General features: G+C 43.5%; 1 long non-coding RNA gene and 4 other non-coding genes across 5 annotated transcripts; all 5 read left to right on the top strand.

Moving 5' to 3' along the window:
• Nucleotides 1-860: 860 nt before the first annotated feature.
• Nucleotides 861-5311, top strand: LOC146007792 (uncharacterized). The gene is made up of 7 exons (XR_014444402.1): nucleotides 861-999; nucleotides 1108-1191; nucleotides 3332-3381; nucleotides 3702-3750; nucleotides 4286-4351; nucleotides 4573-4634; nucleotides 4861-5311. It is a non-coding gene; the product is annotated as an uncharacterized LOC146007792 (long non-coding RNA).
• On the top strand, nucleotides 3459-3550 carry LOC146012834 (small nucleolar SNORD12/SNORD106). The gene has a single exon (XR_014445832.1). It is a non-coding gene; the product is annotated as a small nucleolar SNORD12/SNORD106 (small nucleolar RNA).
• On the top strand, nucleotides 3836-3924 carry LOC146012832 (small nucleolar SNORD12/SNORD106). The gene has a single exon (XR_014445830.1). It is a non-coding gene; the product is annotated as a small nucleolar SNORD12/SNORD106 (small nucleolar RNA).
• Nucleotides 4415-4507, top strand: LOC146012835 (small nucleolar SNORD12/SNORD106). Its single transcript, XR_014445833.1, has one exon. It is a non-coding gene; the product is annotated as a small nucleolar SNORD12/SNORD106 (small nucleolar RNA).
• Nucleotides 4709-4801, top strand: LOC146012833 (small nucleolar SNORD12/SNORD106). Its single transcript, XR_014445831.1, has one exon. It is a non-coding gene; the product is annotated as a small nucleolar SNORD12/SNORD106 (small nucleolar RNA).
• Nucleotides 5312-7520: the final 2209 nt, after the last annotated feature.

Genomic DNA, 7520 nt, shown 5'->3' with positions numbered 1-7520 from the left:
TACCCAGCAGGACACCCCCCCCATACCCAGCGGCGGCAGGACACCCCCCACCCCCATACCCTGTGGCGGCAGGACACCCCCCACCCCCAGCGGCGAGAGGACACCCCCCACCCCCAGCGGCGAGAGGACACCCCCCATACCCTGTGGCGGCAGGACACCCACTCCATACCCGTTGGCGGCAGGACACCCCCCCCCCATACCAAGCAGGACACCCCCCCCCCCCCCCCCCCCCCCCCCCCCCGCCATACCCAGCAGGACACCCCATACCCAGAGGTGGCAGGACACCCCCCCCCATACCCAGCAGGACACCCCATACCCATCGGCGGCAGGACACCCCCCCCCCCCCAGCGGCGGCAGGACACCCCCCACAGGACACCCCCCCACCCCCAGCAGCACCAGTATACCCCCCCCCCCTCCATACCCAGCAGCACCAGTATACCCCCCCCCCCCTCCATACCCAGCAGCACCAGTATACCCCTACCCTAGCGGCGGCAGGAAAGCCGGGGCCTGTGCACTCTCTCCCCCTCCACCCATGTAACACACCAGGGACATAGACGGGGGGAGGGTGTAAACGTGGGGTGCCCCAACTGTGATAAATACACTCCCAGTGTACCTGATGCCGCCGTGGGACTAAAGACAACGCACGTGCTCTTTCCTGCAGTGCACGACGTACTCCGAGTCCTGCAGCGCCGGGAAAACTGGGCTGCGTACTGACTCCTCCCCCTGATGACGACAGCAGTCACATGGAAGTGACGTCTTCAAACCTCCTTTCAACGAAGGGAATCTAGCCGCTACCATCAGGGCATGCGCCTCGACCGCCGGCTTCCGGCCTCCAGCTGGTGTGCTTCAGCGATTGGGCGGCCTTGCGCATGCGTATCAACCTGTGGGTATAAATGTCCGTGCGCGGCTTCCGTTCATTCTTTTCATGCTGACTGCTCGTGTGTTCGGTGAATCTGTCCTCATCCGGGATTCGGAGCGTGCTGCTGCGGTGGCTATAAGGTAGGTGACAGAGTGGGCCGAGGCTTCGGCTGGTGCCTCTATTCGATGATGTAGGTCCGCTGGTGCATTAGTGGGGAGCTGCGAACTTACTATCTCTTTTATTTATAGGCCGTGAACTCAGCATGGGAAGCGGTACAACAGCGGATGGAGCTCCGGGGCAGCTCTCAGGCCCTGGCTGAGCGCTCTACGGCTGTAAGTAAGCTAATACCTGACTATATAATATCTTATGGAGCTGTGACCATTTCCTTTCTGTGAGCATAGTGGGGATGTTCTGGGTGTGAGCTCTACTGGTTTTGTTAAGGCCACCAGTAACGTGCATGTAGATTTCATTCTGATTTATATATCGATCTCACTAGTGTGCCTAAAACAGATCGGGTTTATATAGGAAAAGCTCTGTACATGCACCTGGGTAGTCTTGGATTGTTGAAGGTGGTTAGAAACTAGGGATGGGACATCGAAAGAAAACATCGGTCAAATGATGTTTTTCAACATTGGTTGCAAAACATCATTTAGACCTAAACATTGGTACTGTGAACCCGATGTTAACCGATGTTTCGATATTTTTAAAAATAAACTGGTTACCAAAGCATATGATACACTAATAAGCTTCTGAAATAAATAATCCCTCTGTTAAGTTTATCTTGTTGGAGGCTTACAGTTTATACACATACAATGGATATATGACTCATGTTTTGTGGTAAATCAAATTTGTTACGGAAGGAAAAAAACATGAAGCATTAACTATCAAACCTTTATTACAACAACTCAGTCTGCTATTTTTACCTAGATTTTTAACTGTAGCAACAGGCTAATAACTTACTGTATGTTGATCATAGAAAATAGCAAAAAAACTGTACACACAGTGCAACATAGAACATACTACATTGTTGCTTAGAATAACCATCAGAACAAAGACGCTGGAGCCAGTGCAACTGCAGATTAAGGTTTGAAACACATCTGTATTTGACAAACCAGCCCCCATCCCCTCCCTCAAATAGAAACTACTGTACCTGTCACTCAGTATCTGCAGCCGCTGTTACTAATAAATCACTGCACAGAAATAAACTGTGCAAATGTCTGCATCCACAACTGAATCAGGCCCTTTGTAAGGTGCTGTGATATGCTTGCTGCATAATAATAAATCAATTGATAGATTGTAAGCTTGCGAGCAGGACCTTCATACCTTTGACTGACTGTAAATGCCCAGTTTGTTGTATCACTGTCTCCTATTGTAAAGCGCAATTGAATATGCTGCGCTATATAAGAAACTATTAATAAATAAATAAATATGAAGGGAGTTCACCACAATGTCACTACTAGTGACTATCGTATTATACTGTTCATTCTAGCACCCGCTATCTTTGAAAACCCATGCAGTTCCTCTTCCCTGCCTGGAGTGTCGCTGTCTGATGTAGTGCTTCTAGCACAGTGTGGTCTGTATATCAGCACTGATATGCAAACCAGACCTGTGCTAGAAACACCACAGCAGACAGCGACTCAGTAACAGCACCAGTTGCAGTGAGGCAGGGGTGGGGCTGTCCTGTGTGCTGCTGCTGAATGGCTGGCCAGACTGTCTTTCACTGTCAGCTACCACCCACAGCAGCAGCAGCACACAGCCACACACACATATGAAAGCCCAACTGTCATGTTTGTTAATGGATTTTTTTTTTATCAGTCTCTTAAGTTTTTAATGAATATAAATCAAGGAGAGAGTGAGCTTGCTGCAAAGCATTGAAAGCAGCACACATTGACACACAAAAGAAAAACATTGGAAGATTGAGAAAAACATCGGGGGAGAAATCTAGCGATGTTGATGAAACATTGGATCCTCAACATCGCAGGGTTAAACATCAAACATTGGAACCATAAATCCGATGTTACCGATGAAACATCATATGATTACCCATCCCTTGTTAGAACCTTGACTAGGGATGGCATCTGAAGCACAGTATCAAATTATGGGTGGGCTTCTGCCATTGAATCAAAAGAATTTGATAGTGCCAAAACAAACCTTTGTGTGCATGTGCAGATATCTTCAGTATGGCTGAGCAGGCACTGTAGCATGGTTGGGGGGAGGTGGGAGCAGCAGACATTGGAATGCTGCTGTTGACTGGTAAAAATGCAAACCTAAAAACAATCATTGTGACCTCCTCCTATTCTGGGGGTCCTCGTGTGTTCTATAGTAACACCAGTATATAGTATCTGGTATGGGATACCTTTTACAGTTAGCTTTTGGTATCTTTATATTCTCTTTCCCCTATCAAGTTATAATGCTCTGTGTAGATAATGAGCTGAATTTGCTTGTCAGTGAAATTCTCACTCTGTCTTTTAGGTAATGTAACTGAATGGAGTCTGGTAATAACAAGACGTGTACAATAACAGGTATGAACTGAATTATCTCACATTATCTGTTTGGTATTTGTAGTACAACAAGCTGCACTTGGAAGCTTTCTGGGAATGCTGATGTATGTGATGACTGAACTTTTTTCCCCATCAGATCGACCATGTTGACTTGAGAAATGAATAAGCCAATACTGTCTGACACATCAGCTTGTTCCCCCTACACTTTAGATATTGTCTATTGAGTCTTTAATATTAAATTCTGGAGGTGGTTACCATTCTGCAAATGCTGACCATCCTTGTTCTAATGTGTGATTTTGTATTTATATGTAATGCTTATACTTTAACTTCTTTCTTTGAAGGAATGCAGTTTCTGAGGGGTGGCTTGTGCTGTTACAGATGACACCGCAGGTATGTAGTAACACTTACCTTAACCACAACTGGTAACCTGCATAGTAGGACTTGAAGTAAATTGGGTAGGCTACTGATAGACCTTGCTGATGTGTATGATGACTGAACTTTTTTCCCCAACAGATCGTCCCTGTTGACTTGTGAAACTAAGCCAATATTGTCTGATACATCAGCTTTTATTATCTGGAGTTGATTTTAGATAGTGTGGCGAGCCACCGAGCCCGAAGCGTGAGGAGACACTTAATGCGCTTCCCCTCATGGCGCTCGCCACACTATATAAAATTAACATTGGGGCCATTTAACATTGGTTCCAATGTAAAAAATAGGGTTGGTCGTGTTAATCGCATGCAATTTGGTTGCATGCGATTGACCAGATTGCATACAATTAAAATCGGTGGCGCCGTGCTAGGAAACAAGTATCAAAAGTTCATGTATCGCTAGACTTGTCCTAATGTGGCATGACCACTTCCTTACAGGAAGGGATTCTGTTAGTCAGGTTTATAATATAATTCTGCCATTCTTGCTTTGTCTATAGGTCTTATAACTCCTTAAGATGTCCTGGTGAGAATGCAGAATGTGCTGCTGGGCAGGACACTTGTAGGTACGTACAGCAGCTTTACTTAGTGACTATTAAACCAAAGCTGCAACCGTTCTATGCAGTATTATTGATGTGCATGATGACTGACCTTTTTTCCCCATCAGATCGACCCTGTTGATTTGAAGCTTTTATAAAGCCAGTTTTGTCTGACCCATCATTGAGCTTTATTTGTGTTGCAGGATGTTTTGATTTATGAAACTTAAACTATTGTATATGACTTGCAGGAAACAGGTGGCCAGGGTCTGCTGTTACTGAACGTGTATAGCAAGGCTTTGTACAATTACAGGTATGTACTGTAATGGTTCCTAAATTACACATCCTGCTTGCTGAGACCTGTAGTCCAAGCTGGAGCTTACATTCACTGATGTGCATGATGACTGATCTTTTTTCCCCATCAGATCGACTTTGTTGACCTCTGATGCTTTTAAAGCCAGTTTTGTCTGATACATTAGACCATATCTGCTATTGTCAATTGTGTATGTTGCCTTTTTACTAATGCTGTCTTTTCACAGGTTACTGACATGTAACTTTACACGTGAATGGCCTTTACCCAGAAGAATCTTGCAAGCATTTTGCTCTGAGACGGCTTACCTACAAATTTGAATATACCATCACCAGTTTTTACCCCCAGCAGATTGACATGTGATGGGAGCTAAGCCACAGTACTGTAATGTAATGATGTCTGTCTCACATGGGGCTTGGGTAACAAGGCTCATATGTAATTTAAAGAGGCTATCTTTGTTACTGTAAATAAAACAAATCTTTATGGCAGATGTAAAATGTCTGCAATTAATGGTTGCCTATAATTCATTGCAAATGCTTAAGCAGGAACAATTTTTCTTAACTTGAGTAGTTAATGCTACAATGTAATATGTGCAATTACCTACAAATATCTAATCACTTTGTCAACTTGTGTAAGAGTTGCTTCAAGATGTGGTACCAATAAAAACTTGTTAAAGATTATACATGTGTTTTTCTTCTAGGGCAGGGGTTCCTAATCTTTTTTGAATCAAAGCACCCTTAGAATAAAAGATTTTTTTCACAGCACCCCTAGGCCAATTTTTTTTTAATTAGACTGGGTTTATATGCGATTATTAGGGTCAGTTATGTGGTACAGGGCAGGATTTCCTTTTGTTTGTACACATTTTATGATTGGCAGCCACCAGCACTGGTTTTGCTTATAAATTAACAATTAATAATTTGAGTTGGTCCTGGACCACCAACCCAGGGCACCCCTGCATGTGTCCCGAGGCACCCCAGGGAGCCACGTTGCACAGTTTGGGAACCACTGTTCTAGGGGGTTGACTGGTTTCAGGCCAGTTTCAAGAACTGGCACTAGTTTATGGATGTGAGTGGGTTTGGCTAGAAGCATACTGTGACAAATTCATACTTTAAACCAAACAGTGCCATACTATGCAGTGGTCTAGTTTTGCATTGTACTGAACAAAAACATTGCTGCGTAAAATGGCTTTTCTTGTCCTGGCCTTTAAGGATAGCTATCGATGGAAATAGTGCAACAAGCTGTCAAAAGGATTACCATTGATGGGTAAAAATATTGATGTACAGACATTGCCTAGTTTAACACTGGCCTGTGTGCCAACACGGGCGGGGCTTTGCAAGTGTCAGTGGGTAAATCTATGCTTCCAGCATTTTGTGCAGCAAAAATATAAATTCAAGTCCTCAATGGTCATCCCTACTGGCATTATGGCTCGGTCTATGTATGTGGCATTATGGCTCGGTCTATGTATGTAGCATATTAACATGAGAGTATCATAATGGTTGGAACAATAAGATGTATAGGAGCAAATGCAAGGTCCAATTTACCCTTAAACACTGAGATGAAAAATGTGGTGGCAAATGCTTGATTTGGATAACTTGGCCACAAAGGTTTAATCTGGCCAGATTTATGCAAGCGAGACACAGATGTGTCGGCCCGTTCATAATAGGATTGCATGTGAAAGGACCGCATACAATGTATCATATGCGATCCTGTCCACATTGCATGCAACCAGTTGGTGAGATACATCTCACCGGTGTATGGGCACCTTAAGAGTTTGATTTGTTAACATTTCTAGGTTTTTGTTACATGAGCAAATTACATTCCCTTTTTTTATATATATATATATATATATATATATATATATATATATATATATATATATATATATAGCAGACTTAAGGCTCCTGTACACTATGCAACTCCTGATACAATACTCAAATACAAAAAATTGTCTCTTGCATATCATCATGTATTCCAGCAAGGCAGGATCCTATAAATGTATGGTGCATGCCTTGTAGTCTCTGATCTAAAACACATGTGATGACACTTCTTCTAATTTCTTGGCCTAATCCATTGCTATCAGACAAATTGCTCCTTCACACTAAGGGCAGGTTTGTCCTGCCCCAGAAATACACACCACTCTAGCAGTGCTGCAACAGCCCCCTGCTTCTGGCTTTTTTTTTTTTTCTCCTGAAGTTCGGGTCTATTTGAGTGTGGGTCGGGTGCTTGTGTATTGCGCCTGGCATTGGCGGGGGGAGCCCTAGTTATCTGGCATGATTGTCGGGGGGGGGGGGGAGGGAATGAAAGGAATATGTGGTGCACCTACTATACAGGGGCATGCCTAGAAATTTCCCGGCCATACCAACAAAGAGGTTAAGGAAAGCTGATCTAGTATCTGCTTTTAATTTGTTTTTAAAGATCAAATGGGTTTCTTTTCAATTATGAAGGTTTGAGTGGAGTAATTTTCATGCCACAGTGTGCTTGGGGATAGTATGGGTTTATGTCCCCCTAAATAGCGAAGTATGTACTCAAACACTAAACGGGGGTTCCCAAACCTCTTAATCACTGCTCCCTGGAGTATCTTTTTTTTTTTTTTTTTATATATATATATATATATATATATATATATATTTTATTTTACATGGTACCCTAGGCTAAATATATGCTCCTATACATAACCAGATTTTTCCCACCAGACCAACTGGCAGTCTAAATCTGATTCTGCTGTTCACTTTACATGCTACTGTAATAAAAAAAAGATTGTGGTAAATTACTCCCCAAAAACAGGATTGTAATGCATCAAACAAATTTAAACAAATGTGTTGGGCAGCATTTTTCTGTGGGTAGGCAATCTGTGGAAGTACACCTCCCAGCATTCCCTGCCTGCTATAC

The sequence above is a fragment of the Crinia signifera genome, chromosome 6 (genome assembly GCF_055691185.1).
Source record: "Crinia signifera chromosome 6, ASM5569118v1, whole genome shotgun sequence".
NCBI lineage: Eukaryota > Metazoa > Chordata > Amphibia > Anura > Myobatrachidae > Crinia > Crinia signifera.
The sequence above is the reverse complement of the archived record's forward strand: the minus strand, read 5'-3'. Positions and strand labels throughout refer to the sequence as shown.